Genomic DNA, 18,501 nt, shown 5'->3' on the forward strand with positions numbered 1-18,501 from the left:
TAATTTTTTTGTATGTTTTTGGTAGAGACGGGGTTTCACTGTGTTAGCCAGGATGGTCTCAACCTCCTGATCTCGTGATCCACCCGCCTCCGCCTCCCGAAGTGCTGGGATTACAGGTGTGAGCCACCGCGCCCGGCCTGTTTTTGTTTTTGAGACAGAGTTTCACTCTTGTTGCCCAGGCTGGAGTGCAATGGTGTGATCTTGGCTCACCACAACCTCTGCCTCCCGGGTTCAAGTGATTCTTCTGCCTCAGCCTCCCGAGTAGCTGGGATTACAGGTGCATGCCACCACGCCCAGCTAATTTTGTATTTTTAGTAGAGACAGGGTTTCTCCATGTTGGTCAGGCTGGTCTCGAACTCCTGACCTAAGGTGATCCACCCACCTCAGCCTCCCAAAGTGCTGGGGTTACAGGAGTGAGCCACCACGCCCGGCCAGTCACTGCTTTTTCATTGAGAAAATGTGGCCTGCCTCACAGTTACCTGTGAGGATTCAGTCATAAACTGTCACATAGTATAAATTCAAAATGTTCATTGATCTCTCCTTTTTGTCATGTGAACTTCAGGGTTTTGTTGTGTTGTTTAAGAGAAGTAGGTTATAGCAGTTAGTATGGGTTCTGGAGCCAGACCATGGAGGTTTTTGAGTCCTGGCGCTGTCACTTACTTATTGGCCATTGGACCTTGGGCCTGTTAATTCACTTGTTTGTGCCTTACTTTCCTCAATTGTAAAATGAGACCATAATAGCATCTACCTCATGCTTGAGGTATTGAGAGGAGTAAACAATATATGTAAAAGTGCTTGGAACTGTCCCTATGCATTCAAGAAATCTTAGAAATTATTGTTATTAGAATACAGGAGCGGCCGGGTGAGGTGGATCACGCCTATAATCCCAGGACTTTGGGAGGCTGAGGCCGGTGGATCACCTGAGGTCAGGAGTTCGAGACCAGCCTGGCTAAGATGGTGAAACCCCCATCTCTACTAAAAATACAAAATTAGCAGGGCATGGTCGTGGGCACCTATAATCCCAGCTACTTGGGAGGCTGAGGCAGGAGAATCACTTGAACCTGGGAGGTGAAGGTTGCAGTGAGCCGGGATCATGCCACTGCACTGCAGCCTGGGCGACAGAGTGACTCCGTCTCAAGAAAAAACAAACAAAAAAATGGGCTGGGCGCAGCAGTGGCTCACACCTGTAATCCCAGCACTTTGGGAGGCCGAGGCAGGCAGATCACAAGGTCAGGAGTTCGAGACCAGCCTGACCAACATGGTGAAACCCCGTTTCTACTAAAAATACAAAAATTAGCTGGGTGTGTTGATGCGTGCCTGTAATCCCAGCTACTTAGCAGGCTGAGGTAGGAGAATCGCTTGAACCCGGTGGTGGAGGCTGCAGTGAGCAGAGATCGTGCCACTGCACTCCAACCTGGGCGACTGAGCGAGACTCCGTCTCCAAAAAAAAAAAAAAATTCAGGAGCACTGAATAAGCTGATAAACTGAAGATGAGGAGGAGCCCGAACCTCCCCTTACCCAGCTCAAGGGACTATGCAACCGTGTGGAGGAGGCAGAAGCTCTCAGAGACTAAAGAGTAATTGCCGCGGTAGAGAAGGTTCTAGTACCCAATGGGGGGGGGGGGGCGGTGGAATAATAAGGCGGGAAGAAGGGAATGAAAAAAGGAGGCCTTGGGCGGCTCAGGGCTTGTTCTGAAGCTGATTTAAAACAAAACAACAAAACACATGTATGGTTTCTGCAGGCCACAGGATGAAGAGGAGAGGAGACGGAAAACAGTTTAAAGGGGCCTGCCCTCTTTGCAGGCACCAGCTTAAACCGGGAGGCGACCTGGTGGCCTGGCCGGCCTGCCCCCGGCCCTGGGTCCCGCGAGGCAGGCGGGCGGGCGCGAACAGACTACAACTCCCGGCATGCACCGCGGCGGGCGGGCCGCTGCACCTGCTCAGTGGGGCAGCCCCGGGCGCCTGGGTATTGATTATTCCATTGTGTGGGACGCCTCGACTCCAGCCAGTGAATGAGGCGGAGGAGTGAGGGCGAGGAGGAGGAGGAGGAGGAGGGCGAGGAGGAGGAGGAGGAGGAGGCAGGGAGCGAGCGAGTGCCCAGGGTGAATCAATGGAAACCCCCTCACGAAGCCGGGGAAACACTTCAGCCGCAGCCAAATAGCATTGATTATTTTCCTTCACTTCCCTCACCGCCGTGAATTTATTTATTTATTTTTTCCATCTCCGTCCCTGACGCCCCGGAGCGAGCGCTGGAGGGAGGGAGGAGGAGGGGAAAAAAGAGGAATCAACACATCGGAGAAGTCCCTTCCAAGAGCCGCCCCCTCCCCTCCCCGCCTCGCGCTGCTCGGTGGCCGCGGTTCGACTCCCGTCCCTGCTTCCAGCTGAGGTGTAAGTGCATCGATTTCCGATGCTGCTGGGTTGGTTTTTTTCTCCTCTCCCTCTCTCTCTTCTTCCCTTCCTTGCTCTTTGGAAGCTCGAGACGGGAGAGGAGGCGCTTGGAGACTGCCGCTGGAGGGGACGGAGAGGGCCGGGAAGGGGCTGGGGGAGGGGACAAGGACGGACGGACAGACAGACCGAGAGCCCTGGGAGATAGCAGACAGGGGTGTGGGAAGAAGAGGGCGTGCGCGAGGATGGGGGAAGAGAGAGATGCGGGGGTGGAGGGAGACACGGGAACGGGAAAGGCAGAGGCCCGCGGGACAGACGGAGGGTATGGAAAGCCTAGACGGACCGCGCCGAGTTGGGCAGGGAGCGGGGGTCCCGGAGGGAAGGGGAGGCCTGGTGAGTGTGAGGGCTCAGAGCTGTCAGCCTGGAGGGGCCTGGGTCTCGGCGGCCCCCCGCGGGCTGTGGGATGGGAGAACGGCGGCCGGCGGGCTGATGGATGGGCTAGCGCGCTGGGGCGTGGAGTGGGAGGGGACGTGGATACTCTCAATCTTCGTTCGTTTTTGGCTGAAGTTGAGCTTTCCATTCCTTTTTTTGAAAGTATTGAGTAGGTGAGGGGAGGCCATAAGCCCATTCAAGGTGAAGCGTGTCTGTCCTGCACGCCCACCCTACCACCCCCATCCGCTCTTGTCTGCCCCTCTGAGCAGCCCTATCATTTTCAAGCACAGGACCACGCTTCTCGCTGTGCCTGTAGTCCCGCTGATCTCTGTCCATGTGTCCCTGACTTTTGGTTTTTCTGTTCATCTTGTCTCTTCCACCCATCCATCTCTGGATCTGTATGTCACTGTCCCCACTTGTGACCCTTCCCATCCGAGTGATCCTCTCCTTGTGTGTCTCTGTCACTATGTGTCACGCCTCGGCTGCCTGTTCTGTCGGTCTAGGACTCCATGCCCTCTCTTTCAGAGTCTGTCTGGATATCTCTGGCCTTTTCAGGCTACTTTGGAATTTCCTTATCAGTCATGATTGTGGTGGTCACAGTCAGGGCCTGGAGGAGTGGGATGATGGAGCGAATGTGTCTTCGCCAAAGCTTCTAGTGCCTTCAGCATGGCCAGGACAGCCTCCTCTTCCACCTTCACCAGAGAAGCTTTGGAACTTCCTAGCATTGTTGACTGTGCCCTTTGCCATGTGCCTGTCTCCCTCATCAGAACCTCACCTTCTGGTCTCATGCGTGTCATCTGCCTTTCCAGGAGCTTCCCACCACAAAACCTCTTCCCTGCTGACTTAATTTTCCTCCCTTCCCCCACTTTATCATTGTATATTTTTTATTTCCCCATTTTGCTTCACCCCTTTTTTCCATCTGTTTACCATCAGCTCTCTTACGAGTTTCCACCTTTGTTCCCATAATCTGCCCTCTTCCTACCTTTTCTTCTTGATCACCCTAAGTTTCTTTTATCCCTTTTCCTCTTATCCCGCATTTTAACCCCAGCAGCAGAAGGTACTAGCAAGCAAGGGGCTGGAAAAGGTGTGGGGTATGGTTTGTGAAGGCACATAAACAGGCCAAGAAATAAATTTAATGAGCTTCCAGGGGCATATAACCCCTCCATCAATCAGTGCCATTATGTCAGTTAACTGTCAACTTTGATTCTGTAAGGGGACACTCCCTAGGACTCTAAGCTCCACCCTGCCTGGCTGCCCCCCATCCTTCAGTTCATTCTAGATATCAGTTGCTTTTTCTTCACTTTTTAGTTCATCTTCTTCCTAGGCCCCTGCTACTATCATATTTAGATCCAGCACCATTTTTTTTTACGAGGCAGTGTTTATTAGTGTGATAAAAGCTATCATATCTAAGCAGCCAGGTTCATTCAAGAACAGTAAGGGTGGATAAAGGATCTGGAGAGTTTACCTTGGTTTTTAGCCCATCATTGTTTTTCCAAACCTGAGGGGCTTGGAAAGCTAAAAGGAGCAGGTAGACATGGGCAGAAGATGGACGATTTCAGAGGTGAAGAGAATTAAAGAAAGGGGTGGTCAGTGCAATAAACACACGGGGTAGAGAAATGTATGACGTGAGGGATGTGCAAAGGAAGGGAGGAAAATCTCTGCGGACTGGGGGGCAGGGGAGGAACCAAGGGGTATTTAATAAGAAATTGGAAGAATGAAACAAAACGTGTTGATAGCAATACAGAAGGTAAAAGAAAGAGAAATGATAGAATATTCCTAAAGTGGAGGTCAACAGAAAAAGCACTATGAAATTAATACAGTAGTAAAGAGGGGGAAGGGAGGAATTGCCGAACAAGATGAGATGGGAAGAGAGTATGGTACAAAGAAGGTAAATGGATGGCAAACGAAGGAGTGCTGAGGCCGATCAGAGCTGCACAGAGCTTGGTAGGAGGAAAAGAGGAGAGGATGAGGTATCAAAGGAAACAAATGCCTCTGGTGTGAGGAGGACACAGCGTGACTGATGCAAAGACAGTGAGAGCACTGCGGGGGGGGCCGGGGGGTTGGAAAAAAAGCATAGCAGAAATAGCAGGAATACCACTGAGCGAAGCCCCAGAAGACAGAAATGCCCAAGAGAGGGAGAGAAAGCAGAAATATCCGGGGAAGAGAGAGAGAGAGAGAGAACCTCACGAGCATTCATTTCATTGGCCTAATCACTCACTACCCCCACCAAAGGCCTTTGTATTTCATTCCCAAGCCAGAACACAAGCAAAGAGATGAAAAAGTAGAATTCCCATAAACTTCAGCTGAGAGGAACTTGAATTTTCCCAGCCCCTGAGAACCAAAGACCTCAAGCCTCTGATGTCATAAATTGCTGGTATTGCCTTGGCAACCTGACAGGGTTCCTCCCTCCATGATGTCAGAGGCAGCTGGTGTTACCTTGAGACCCATACAGGAATCACTTGCTGCTTTGCCGGGGTGCTGTATCACCTATGGGCCAGGGCCTGGGTCGAATTGGTACGATTTCTGATTCTGGTAGCTTGACCTTGCCTCCCTGGAGCTCTTCTCAGCTCAGAACAACAGTTGTCACAAATAACTCTTGTTTGTGAGCACCTGAGGTTTGCCAGAGCCTGACAGTAGCAAGAGGAAGGAACCTAAGACAGGGCATTGAGGTTGGGATGGTTGGATCAAAAGGCAGGCAGAGACGGAAGAGGAGGACTAGAAATGGCAGTTACAGAATGTGAAAGGAGAAGGGCTTTGTGAGCAGGGAGGACAGTTGTTGAAAGTGTAATGGCTTTGGGTTTAGGAATGGAGACTAAAGCTAGAATGCAGAGAGAAGGGATCAGGGCTGTGTGAGAGTGTAAACTCATTCAGGGATTGAGAAAAGGGAAGAGTTGTGAAATGCCAGAGGGCACAGTGGAATTTGGCTGTACAGAAAGGGGGAAAATGGGACAGAGTCCCCTAGTCTGAGAGACTTAGCTGTCTGGTGAGAGACTCAGGGTTAGTCACATGGCCATCTGAGGAGTGGCTACATCTGTCTAGTTTCCAATTGTTTTCCAGCACCTAGCACAGTGTCTGTCACACAGAAGAGGCTTAATAAATATCTATTCATCAAATGTTGAATTAGTAGGGAGAGGCTGGGGGAAAGAGTTGCCCACCTAATTTTCACCCACTCCCCCCACCTAAGTCTACATTAATGGGCAAACTGGGAAATCAGAAACCGGAGGGAATGGCTAGAGGGTAGTTAACCAGTGACAGTGAGATCTGAGGCAGACAGGAGAGACTGGGTTAGGGTCACACTTGGAGGCAGCCAGGGGAACTCTCAGGGCTGATGTGCAGAGTCTTTGTAGTGATAATTGGAGGAAAACATGAATGAACAGCCCTAGGAGCCCAAGAGGAAGATGTGGAGGAGGGAAGAGAAAGGAGGCGGTTTCCAGAAAAGGTTGAGAGCTGTTTCCAAAGAGAGAGTTGGCAAATGTGAATTAAAAGTAGCATCCCCACCCCATTCCCAATCATGAAACTACAATTGAATTGGTCATAACTGTATATATACAATGGCCGCAAATAAGGAGTTCATAAATCAATACCAGACCCATTCTGAACACCTATCCCAACCCAGGTAATTATTAATACAAGGAAGGCAGCATTGGCGTGGGCCAAAAGGCCAAAGGAGGGAGAAGTTACTGCTGCCCAGATCTTGATGTAAAGAATCCTGTGAGGGATGGCCTTGACATCTGACTCTCCATTGTTGAAAGACTCCAGAGGTATCTAGAAGAGTGGGAGGCAAGAGATGTAAAACTCGCCACAACTCTCAGAGTGAAATCTGCAGAAAGAAGAGGTCTAAATACACAGAAACTATAGAAAACAAAGATGCACCCAATCAGGAATCATGAGGTGAAGGGCCAAAAAGCCCCTGAATGGGTTGAGAAATCTATGAAAGAAGACAGGGGAGAGAGCTGGGAGTGCTGGAGGACAGTCTGGCTGTAATAAGAAAGGCCAGGGCAGCTAGAGAAGGGGCTGGTGGGCGGGGGGCCTGAAGGAAGGACGGTGGTGGCTGTTGCACTGTCAGCCGCCGCCACAGAGTTGGGCAGCTCATATTTTGCAGCAAGCGACAGGCTGTCGACACAGCGGTCCTTTACCTCACCGTTAGAAACTCATTTCATTGATTTTTCCATCTTTCTTCTCGAGCTCCTCACACTAAGCTCAGTCATCCCACCACCCACTTTCCCAGAGCCCCTTGCCTCTCTGGGGAAAGTCCTAGGGAACTGCCTGCCCATCCCTCCTCCCCAGGCTGGCAAGGCAGGGGTGAAAGATTTAGAAGTAACTTCTAGCCCTGTAGGGTAATCCCATGGGCTCTCAGTGGCTTCCTCATGTAGGAACTAGTCCAGAGACCAGGGTCCCCATGTGCAGTTGTTAAGGGATAACAGGGCTGAGGTCCACCCACAGTCCTGTCACCAAGCTGTACCACCGGCATGGGGGCTGCATACACCTGGAGGAAGATATGTTTTTCTAATTTTTACTGAGATGCTCAGCACCTCTCAGCATTTTTTACCCCCAAAGTCTAATGAAAGAACAGGAGCCCTCTTTCTGTATTTGGCAGGAACACAGGATTACATCAAAGCTAAAGTTCAGGCTTTGGAATTCCCAGCAGGACCATCAACTGGAATGTCGCATGCACAGGAGCCTGTGCAATCAGAAAGACATGAATGTTCCAGGGTGTGCAAGACCTCTCTGCAGAGAGGTTTATGCATGGAGAGTCTGGTCCTGTGGAGCACGCTGATGTGCTGTCAGTGGGGCAGAATGGGTGTGGCAGGAATTTAACTTCATGTATGCACATTTCCCTAGTGCCTCCTCCAGTCATAGCTAACTACCCTGTACCTCTCCCTTTGGGGCTGGGCTTGGGCTAGAGGTCAAGAGTCAATTACCAGTCATTTGGCTTCTCAGTGAAGGAGGGCAGAGGGTGGGCCAGGAGTGTTAGATTGTGTTTCCCTGAGGACCTGATGGGGTAAATGCCATTTCCATCCTCAGATTTTTCATTCCTTGTTTTGTGATGCCCTTTCCTTCCCCTAGTCTCAAGCCTCTGTCTTCTTTATTCCTGGGCCATGGGCATGGGTCTAGATTTTGCTGCTTCTCTTTATTTGCGGGCCTCTTGCCTCCATCACAGTTGTCTGCATTTCCCCTGAGCCATCTCTGTGTTCTGTATCAGTGGTCTGCTTGGGCCACAGATGCCTTTCTTCTTCTCATCTCCAGCTTCTTCAGGCTATGTGGTTTCCACAAACCTACAGATAAATCCTGCTGTGCCGGGCGCGGTGGCTCACGCTTGTAATCCCAGCACTTTGGGAGGCCGAGGCGGGCAGATCACGAGGTCAGGAGATCGAGACCATGGTGAAACCCTGTCTCTACTAAAAATACAAAAAAGTAGCCGGGCGTGGTGGCGGGCGCCTGTAGTCCCAGCTACTCAGAGAGGCTGAGGCAGGAGAATGGCGTGAACCCGGGAGGCGGAGCTTGCAGTGAGCCGAGATTGCGCCACTGCACTCCAGCCTGGGCAACAGAGCGAGACTCCGTCTCAAAAGAAAAAAAAAAAAAAATCCTGCTGCTTTAGGGAAAGAAGTGTACTTAAAATTAGAAAGAGAGAAGGCCAGGGAAGGATAAGAAAGAGGTTCAGGAAAGATTAGGCAGGGAGAAGCTGGGAGAGAGTATGACAGAGATAGGAGTCAAAGGTGAAAAACCCATGACTTGGAGATGGGAGAGAGCACAGAGAGATGGCCACAATTTAAACGAGAAAGGAAGGAGTGCGGTAGGCTGTGAGGACTAAGAAACTGGAGAGCAAACAGGGAGCCTGACCCCTCCATAGGGAAATGAAGACAGCTGAGGAGGGCGGACGAGTGGTTGTGTAAGAAGTAGGGCTGAAAAGCCAGGCCGTGGTCTCAGCCTGCGTGTCAGTCCTGAGTTCAAGCTGTGCTGGCTTTGACCCTTATGGGAGGAACTGAAGTGGCAAATTAATGACGATAATGAAGTCACTGCTCCTTGTTTGTCTTTGCTGGTTTCCCCTTGAGATTTGTCCTTTGGCCAGACAGGGCAATGTGGGGGAGGGGAGGGACTGGAGCCGTGAAGGGCGGGGGAGAGGGAAGGAAAAGAGGATGGAGAAATGGCAATGTGGAGGACAAATCAACTACGGGAGAAAAAAGGGAGGGTGATGAGTGAAGAGAAGAGGAGCCCAGGAATCGAAGAGAGGAGCAGGGAAGGGAGACATGAAAAGAGAATGAAAGAGGAGAGGGGTGCAGAAAAACGGCCAAGGAAAAGAACAATGGGGGACAGGAAAGGGAAACCTGGTAGGAGGAGCAGAAAAAAAAAGTGGGAGAAGGAGAAGTGGAATGGAGAAATGGCGAGCCGGAGGGAAAGAATGTGGCCAGGGCTGCAAAAGCTGCAGCTGGCAGGGCCAGTGGGCGGGGCCTCATCTCCATCTCTAATGGCTGTGAAATGAGGTTAGCTCCATTAGAGGCAGCGAGAGTGTAACGAGATCACACTCATTAGGGCTGGGCCATCCCAGTAATTACCACCACCCTAAACACGCCCGCGCCAGCCGGGCCAACCACATACGGGCTCACAGCAACACACCGAACAGGACACCCTACTACTGAACGGGAAGCGCAGGGCCCACACACGGGTACATGGAGGGCCTGGGAAAATCCAGCCAGGGAGAACAAGCACCTTCACCAACCCCAAAGAAGTACTGAGACAGGGCTACAGCCAGGTTACCAGCTGCCCCACATACAATCAAAAAACAACATACACATACCCCAACACAGGAAATAAGGCATATGGATGAATAATTATTCCATTTCCATTTATTGATGCACCCAAAGTGCCAATCTCAATGATGATCCTTTCAATGGACTCAACTCCATGAGGTACTATTCCCCATTCCCTTTTTTTTTTTTTTTCTTTTTTCTGTTTTTGTTGTGTTTGTTTTTAGACAGGGTGTCACTCTGTCACCCAGGCTGGAGTGCAGTGGTGCGATCTCAGCTCACTGCAACCTCTGCCTCCCGGGTTCAAGCGATTCTTCTGCCTCAGCCTCCTGGGTAGCTGGGATTACAGGTGCGTGCCACCATGCCCGGCTCATTTTTTTTTTGTATTTTTAGTAGAGACAGGGCTTCACCATGTTAGCCAGGCTGGTCTCAAACTCCTGACCTCAAATGATCCACCCATCTCGGCCTCCCAAAGTGCTGGAATTAGAGGCGCATGCCTGGCCTGCCCCATTCTCTATATGAAGAGACTGAATTGAGACTTTAAGCAACTTACCTGAGGTTATTTACATATTAAGAAACAGAACTAGAATTTGATTCCAGGTCTGTCTGACTCTAAAGGCTGTTGTTTTTTTGTTTGTTTGTTTTTTGAGACAGGGTCTCCCTCTGTTGGAGGGAGACTGCTTGTCTGATGAAGTTCACATGCTAATATAGATACACATGTGTAGACCTTCAACTTTAAGAGATGTTGTCACAAATGGGTACGCATATCATTCCAAGAACACTACCTGCCATTATCTATCCCTCCCCTGCTGTTCCCACTCCCTCCCTCCCCCTCCTTCCCTTCCTTCACACAGGGCATGGCCAGTGCCCCTGCATGGACTGCAGTGTGAATGACACACCCTGGAGTTGCACAAAGCAGCGCTCCTCTTCTGGCCCATCTGATACTAAGAAACAAACCAAATGGAAGACAGCCATCTAGCACCTTCAAGAGGAACATGATAGCACATATGCTCAAGGTGACACACAGAGTAATACAATCAGACTCAAAAGACCTCATTCAAAATGCATACCAGCCAGAGTTCAGAAGCTTACAAATTAACCCAAGAGCAGAGGCGGTGACATCAGGCTACCTGAGTTCCAATCTCAACTCTACTTCTTTTTAAGCAGGAGATCTTAAAAATTACTTAACCCATCTAAGTCAGTCTCCATGTTTGTAAAATAGGAATGAATAGCTGCATCTATTGCATCAGATTGTAGTGGAGGATTAGGTGATGTGATACTTGCTGAGGGTTTAGCACGGTGCCTGGCCCATGGCAAACATTTAAAGATGTTAGCTATTTACTATTATTACAATTAGTTTTTGTTGTTGTAATACTATTTAAATGCAGTCATTACATCACACAGGTTCACAGAATAAAATAACCAGAAAGACTTATTTACATACACGGTCACTCAGAATGTTTTCCTTCCAGCCGGGTGCAGTGGCTCACGCCTGTAATCCCAGGCCAAGGTGGGCGAGTCAGGTAGTCAGGAGATAGAGACCATCCTGGACAACATGGTGAAACCCTGTCTCTACTAAAATACAAAAAATTAGCTGGGCATGGTGGTACGCGCCTGTAATCCCAGCTCCTCGGGAGGCTGAGGCAGGGGAATTGCTTGAACCCGGGAGGTGGAGATTGCCATGAGCCGAGATCACACCACTGCATTTCAGCCTGGAAACAGAGACACCATCTCCAAAAAAAAAATGTTTTCCTACCAAGTTCTGGGAGACCAAATTCTTCAGCGGTGCCCCATGCAAGGATCAGATAGGATCTTGATTCTGAATTTAAGGGCACAACTCCCTGTCCCTTCACTACTGAGTGCTCATACAGAAGAAGGGTTCCGAGCTGGTTTGTGGTTATCTAAGCCTGTGGTATGTAGAACGTGAGAACCACATCTAGCAGGATGTGAGTCTCTCCAGTGTACTATAAAACCACATAGATCTGTGCAGCAGAGCAGCTCCACACTGCTGTCCTAACACATCCAACACTTTCCAAGTCATCAAGGGAGATGCCTCCTCTCCTGGACACCCACCCCCATCAGTAGCAGACACTGCAGCACACCTCAGCAAATCCATGCAAATGTGAACGTGTGTGGTTTCAGTCTACCGCTTCCCTTCTCCTCCTGCCTGCTCCTTACCACCCCCATCTTCTTCCTGAGCCTAGCCTTGTCTCCTCACACCTTACCCAATTTACTCATGCCCACCTTAAGCATCTTGCAAAGCGTAAGATACAGCCTCCTTGCCACCTCCTTCTCACTGGGGACAGGCCACCATCCAATCTGGTGCCAGAGCCGGGAGGCCTGGAAAAGATTCAATATATGCAAATCAAGACCTAGCTTCATCTTCCTCTTCACTTCCTTACCTCTCCCTCTCTCCTTCCCCTCTTCCTCCCTCCTCTTCTCTGCCTTAGCGATCTTTCTTTGCCCTTTACAACACCCCTTTTCCTGCTTCTCATTCCCTGCCATACTCATTCTTTCTCTCTCTTTTGGACAAAACTTATTTGCACAAAGTAAGCTCTCCTTAAATATTTATAGAAGGGGAAGGGTCTAGGAGAGATAGGTAGAATTAAAAGGGAAGAATCAAAGTACTGTTTGTTTTCTTTTTAAATATAGAAGGTAAGATTTAGAGATAGAATGATAGTTTTAAATGCAGGGATGACTTGGAAAGGATCTTTGGAAAAAAGAAAAAAAGAAGACATGCAGGGAAAGGCCAGAATAGTTTTGATCCACTTATTAGCTGCTTCTGTCCAAGTGTGAGCCTGGGCAAAATTTCTACTCTTTGCTCTGGAATAATGGGTATCTCTAGACCCAGCAATCAAGAGGGCTCAGTAAGAAGTGAACTCTATGGCTGAGTAGACTAGATTTAAATCCTGGCTGGGTGCGGTGGCTCATGCCTGTAATCCCAGCACTTTGGGAGGGTGAGGCGGGCGGATCACCTGAGGTTGGGAGTTTGAGACCAGCCTGACCAACATGGAGAAACTCTGTCTCTACTAAAAATACAAAATTAGCTGGGCATGGTGGCGCCTGCCTATAGTCTCAGCTACTTGGGAGGCTGAGGCAGGAGAATTGCTTGAACCCGGGGGTGGAGTTTGCAGTGAGCCAAGATCGCGCCATTGCACTCCAGCCTGGGCAACAAGAGCGAAACTCTGTCTCAAAAAAAAAAAAAAAAAAAAATCCTGTCCACCTAAGATTCTGCCCTCAGTTGAAAAGGGCAGAGATTAGAGGATGAGTCTTGGTCAAGAAAGGGGTGAACAGAGGCCGGGCGCAGTGGCTCACACCTGTAATCCCAGCACTTGGGGAGGCCAAGGCAGGTGGATCACCTGAGGTCAGGAGTTCAAGACCAGCCTGGCCAACACGGTGAAACCCCGTCTCTACTGAAATACAAAAATTAGCCGGGCCTGGTGGTGCACACCTGAAATCCCAGCTATTCGGGAGGCTAAGGCAGGGAGAATCACTTGAACCTGGGAGGCGGAGGTTGCAGTGAGCTGAGATCACACCATTGCACTCCACCCTGGGTGACAGCGAGACTCTGTCTCAAAAAAAAAAAAAAAAAAAGAGAGAGAAAAGAAAAAGGGGCGAACAGAAGGAAAGCTGTCAGCCTCTGTGCAAACACCATGCTCCACTCCATGATGGGAGACAGCCAAGAGAGAGGGAAAAGAACTACCCTCATTGAAACCCAGCAAATGCACTTTACACATTACCTATCTGGTCTTCACAACTGAGTAAGGAAAATATCATTATTCCCATTTTCCCAGATAAGGAGACTAAGGCTCAATAAGTAATTTCCCAAAGTTGCACAGCTAGTGAGTGATGGAGCAAGGATTGAACCTGGCTCTCTGTGCATGGATCCAAAGCCCATGTTCTTCCATTGCCCTAAAAAATAGGGCTCATCTAGTTATAGTTTATTTGCTGTTTATACCAAACAATCCCCCATACTAGGGGTACACACATTTCATCCTTCCTGTTTCTCTTCCCCTTCTCTCCATGGTCGCCTCCTCTTGTAATCAACAGGTCGAGACAAAAAGGGGAGGAAGGCGAGGACAGTGAGTATGGAAGGCTGCAATGCCTTAAGCAACAATTTAAGAGAGGAATTTAAAAAAAAAGGTCCTAAAATTGACTCTAAGGGAAAGTGGGTAGATTAAACAATTAGAAAAGTGAAAGGCAAAACTGTTAGGAAGGTCGGGCTCGGTGGCTCATGCCTGTAATCCCAGCAGTTTGGGAGGCCAAGGCGGGCAGATTGCTTTAGCCCAGGAATCTGAGACCAGCTTGGGCAACAAGGCAAAACCTTGTCTCCACAAAAAATACAAAAATTAGCTGGGCGTCGTGGCACATACCTGTAGTCCCAGCTACTGGGAGGGAGGCTGAGGTGGGAGGATCACCTAAGTCCAGGAGGCAGAGTCTGCAGTGAGACGAGATGGTGACACTGCACTCCAGCCTGGGAGACCAAGCGAGACCCTGTCTCAAAAAATGAAAAACAACTCTTTGGAAGGCCCTGATGTGAAAATCATTGTATGCAAACTTGATGGTGCCCTGATAGACTTCACTTCGAAAGCCTTTGCCATGGAGTTGGGTTTGGAGAAAAGGGAGGAGTTTTGTTTTTTGGAGGGGAGTTAGGGAGGAAAAAGCCAGTCAGGCCCCATTAGTCCTGCCAACTCCTTGGTGATATTCCCTCTGTAACCACTAGGGAGCAGTAGTGTTTCTTTTCCTCTCTTGGTCAGCCAGAGGTGGGAGGGGGCTGTACCAAGCTGAGTCCTGGTCTTCCTGGGGGATGGGAGGAAGCACCCCTGGTCAGCTTTGCCTCCAGTTCTGCCGGCCAGCCTGAATCCACGACCTGGCTCCTCTTCAGTGAGCGGCAGATTCTCTACTTTCTCAGACTTCAATTTTTTGGTCCTTCCTTTGCCCATGCCCTTTGTCTCTTGTAATTCTCCGGTCCTTAAGTGTCACTATTTCCCCCATCTTGCTCGGTCAGGGCCTGCCTTTTCAGCTTTCCACCTGTGTTTCTGCAACTTTACATCTGAGCCTCTTATCTGTCTCATCACATTTCTCTCTTGGCAGCTTTCTGGGTCCTAATGTGTATCTTCCCACCTCCCATGGAAGAATATTTGCAGCTCAGTAATTATGACTGTATATATTTTTTTGTTTGTAGGGCATTAACTCCCAGGCTGAGCCTTGAAAGTAGCACTTCCATCCTTCCTTTCTCATCCTGAGAAACAGAGACCTGGGTCTGGACAGAGGAAGAGGGCAATACCAAAAGGAAAAAATGTCTTCTATTTCTCCACACCTTTCTCTCCATCTTCACCTTCCTCCCCTCCACAGCCTTGTGAGGAAACAGTGCATTAGGGGAGGAGGGTAGAATGAAGAGGCAGCAGGGAACTCTGGAGACTAAGGGCCATTTTGGAGCTGCAAGATTCATCTCAGGGGATGACTACACCCTCAGAACTCTCCACCCTCCCTTGGCTCCAGGCCTCCCTCCTCCCATCCCCCTCAGTGGCAGCAGCCTTGTAATTTAAAGCTCTCTCTGTCGCCTCTAATGTGATCCTCTCGTTTTATTGACTCTCTCTGCCGTCTGTGGCGCCCCTTCACATCAATCTCCTCTCTAATCACACCACCGCCACTGCCTGCTCTGTCTCCCCTAAACCTCTCCTTCACAGAGGCCCCCAGCCCTTGCCTCTACCCAGGTCTTTCCTGGACTGTCCCCAACCTCCACCCTACACCAGATCCATCCTCTTCCTCCTTCCTCCTCTTGCCTCCTTCAGAGGCAACAATGTAGGGCCTTTCAGGGTTAGCCTTGTCTCTTTACCCACATCTGAGATGTGTCCGCAGGGATAGGGGATGCCCTTAAGAAAGCCGGGAACTAAAGGGAAGAATGGCGATGGGTCTGAGGATGAGCAAGAATCCTGGTCTTGGGGGTGGCAGGAGGATGATGACTCTTAGGCCTGTCCGTTTCTGCAGTGTCTCCAGTTCAAGGTAGGAAGGGCAAAGAAAGGGACCTAGCGATTCAGAGAGGGAAGGAAGGAAAGATGGAGGAGTGAAAATGCAATGAGGGGAAAAAAAGCGAAAAAATAATTGCTGCAGCTAAAGGTTTGTAATAGTGGGTGATGGGAGAAGCTCCGAGAAGAAAGGGGGAGGGGGAGTTGGGGTTGGGGGAGGATGTACTGAGGCAGAGATATATTTGCAATTGAAATTCTTTCCTAAAGAGGAGGACGGTTAGGTTGGGAGGTGGGGAAGAGATTTGCAATTTTAAATAGCTGCCAACCTACCCTCAGCCGATCGGAGTCTCACCTACAAGCTAGCCAAAAGCTAAGCTCCTTTGGTTTCTAGCTAGGAATCAGCTATGTCTTTTTCCAGTTCTAGGAAACAGATGTTTTTGAGAGAGGATCTGGGAGTTACTGCAGGATTTGGGGCTTAGGTCTGCCTAGCCCTACTCTGAGCTGTGATCGAGCATGGTGAGTCAGGAGCCAGGAAACAGCTGGTAGGCGTAGGGAGGATGAGCTCTAGCACTTGGGCCAGCTGGGAGAGAGCACCCACCTGTGTATAGCCCTTGGTGGCAGGGCCCAGGTCAGGGCCTTTTGCCCAGAGTCAGTTATTCCCACCAGGTGGGGTAGTGGAAGGGCGGTGTGGCCCACCCTGTGGGTGACAATGGAATAACAGACCCTCACAAACCAGCACCCTTACCCCTCTCCCCCACCATGGATTCTGTAGGAGGAATACCTTTCTCCCTCAACTTGAGGGCTTCTGCTTTCTGGTTATCGAGAAATCGGCTCCCCTCAGTCCAATTCCTTCACTTCCCTTTTGGTTCTCCAACTCCCCGAACTCCCCATCCCTTCCACCCCTTTCCCAGGTGCTGATTTGCATTTTCATTAGCATGCTAATCCCACTCCACTCAGCATTCCTTAATGGCTCTGACTTCATGCCTGGCTAGACCCCCAGGTGGAGGAGGGAAACAAGAATGCGGCCTTCAGGTTGGGTGGGGCCAGACTGAGGACCCATTCCAAATCAAAAAATCTAAAGGTGAGGGTTAGAGGTAGCCCAGGAAAAGAGAGGCCATGCCCTTCGCCCCTTACGCGAAGCACTCTGGCCTGAAGCACTACCAGTTTAATCACGAGAGCTAGAGAGGATGTAGATGGGCCAACTGGGACCTTGGGGGAAGTATAGGATGGAGAGGCATGGGAATTGGTGAGTTTGAGGGGGAGGTTCCTGATTTAGAAAAAAAAAAAAAAAAAAAAAGGGATGGGAGCCTTAGCGCTTCTTTCAGCTGGAGGCAGCCCAGGAATCCTCATTTCTTTCTTTCTTTTTTTTTTTTGGTGAGACGGAGTTTCGTTCTTGTTGCCCAGGCTGAAGTACAATGGCGCGGTCCCGGCTCAGTGCAATGTCTGCCTCCCAGTTTCAAGCTGTTCTCCTGCCTCAGCCTCCTGAGTAGCTGGGATTACAGGCATGCGCCACCATGCCCAACTAATTTCTTTGTATTTTTAGTAGAGACAGGGTTTCACCATGTTGGCCAGGCTGGTCTCAAACTCCTGACCTCAGGTGATCTGCCCGCCTCGGCCTCCCAAAGTGCTGAGATTACAGATGTGACCCACCATGCCCAGCCTGGAATCCTCATTTCTAGTCCTTTGGAGTCTCATTTTGCCTGTATTGTGTTCGAGGGACAGTCTAGCTGGGTGGAGGAGTCTAGACCACAACTTTGGAGTTTACGCAGTGCCTCATCAGTCCATTTCTAGTTTCACCATCTTGGAGCTGTGTGACCCTCAGTAGCTCACTTAACCTCTCTGTTTCTTGGATGCCCTATCTGTAAAATAAGGTTGCTGTGAGATTAAATGAGATGATTAACATAAAGCATTTAACATAGTGCCAGGACCATGGTATATGTACCTACATAACTATTAGTAATATTATTACTATTACTTCTTATTTGTTACCTCTTTCGGGAGAAAGAGGAGACAACAGATTAGCTGTTATCTTTCAACTGACCAGAGAAGTTCCCATCAGTTCCACATGCTGTGACTAGAGATCACTTGCAGAGATGCTGGATCTGGAAGGCATTGGAGAGAAGCATGGTGCCTGCATGCCAGGGGCAATCAATTATGCCCTATCTCTGGCAAGACTTAGGGAATTTACCTCGTCAGGGTATGGAAAATCTGAGGGTCTTTCCTAGAATTCTGCCATTCAAAAGACACTGACTGGCAGGCAGTTTTCTGTGCTAAAGATAGAGCAAGAACTAAAGCCCCCATTCTGGCTGCTGGGTGGAGAGAAAATACACTGTAGCGGGCAGTAGTGGAAGTGGGAGGCCAGCGTGGCGTCTGTTGCGTTAGTCCAGGAGAGATGATAATGGCCTGCCTTCTGTGCTGCCCAGATTTCAGCGGGCCCCAGGATGGTGTTAGTGAAGGAGATAAATGGAGGGATTGACATGTTTTAGAGGTTGCTGTTGAAGTGGATATGTCCAGTGGGTGAGGGCAAGATAAAACTTTGGGTTTTTAGCCTAAGCCACTGGATAAATGTTGGTACCAACTTTTGAGATAGGAAAGATGGGGAGGAGCAGGTTCAGGGGACAAATAAAGAGTTCTAGGCTGGGTGCGGTAGCTCACGCCTATAATCCCAGCACTTTGGGAGGCCGAGGCCGGCGGATCACTTGAGGTCGGGAGTTAGAGACCAGCCTGACCAACATGGAGAAACCACATCTCTACTAAAAATACAAAATTAGTCGGGTGTGGTGGCACATGCCTGTAATCCCAGCTACTCAGGAGGCTGAGTCAGGAGAGTCACTTGAACCCAGGAGGTGGAGGTTGCAGTGAGCCGAGATCTTGCCATTGCACTCCAGCCTGGGCAACAAGAGCAAAACTCCATCTCAAAAAAAAATTAATTAATTAATAAAATAAAATAAATAAAATGAAGAGTTCTGA

At 49.6% G+C, this 18,501-nt stretch overlaps 2 protein-coding genes across 12 annotated transcripts in view; one reads left to right on the forward strand and one right to left on the reverse strand.

The window, feature by feature from the left end:
• The window catches only part of THTPA (thiamine triphosphatase), a 47,511-nt gene that overhangs the window by 6,124 nt on the left and 22,886 nt on the right, over positions 1-18,501 (reverse strand). The gene's annotated exons all lie outside the window — the stretch shown is intronic.
• The window catches only part of ZFHX2 (zinc finger homeobox 2), a 35,372-nt gene that overhangs the window by 2,235 nt on the left and 14,636 nt on the right, over positions 1-18,501 (forward strand). For 3 of the 11 annotated variants that reach the window (XM_063609351.1, XM_055291757.2, XM_055291763.2), the window contains exon 2: positions 1,742-2,387. The exons of 1 other annotated variant lie outside the window; for it this stretch is intronic. The gene's annotated coding sequence lies outside the window, so the exon portion shown is untranslated. Of the gene's footprint in view, positions 1-1,741; positions 2,388-5,167; positions 6,708-14,747; positions 16,048-18,501 lie in introns of those variants that run through there. 7 more of the 11 variants (XM_063609353.1, XM_063609355.1, XM_063609356.1 and 4 more) reach the window with 7 other exon arrangements.

The sequence above is a fragment of the Symphalangus syndactylus genome, chromosome 9, assembly GCF_028878055.3.
Source record: "Symphalangus syndactylus isolate Jambi chromosome 9, NHGRI_mSymSyn1-v2.1_pri, whole genome shotgun sequence".
Lineage (NCBI taxonomy): Eukaryota > Metazoa > Chordata > Mammalia > Primates > Hylobatidae > Symphalangus > Symphalangus syndactylus.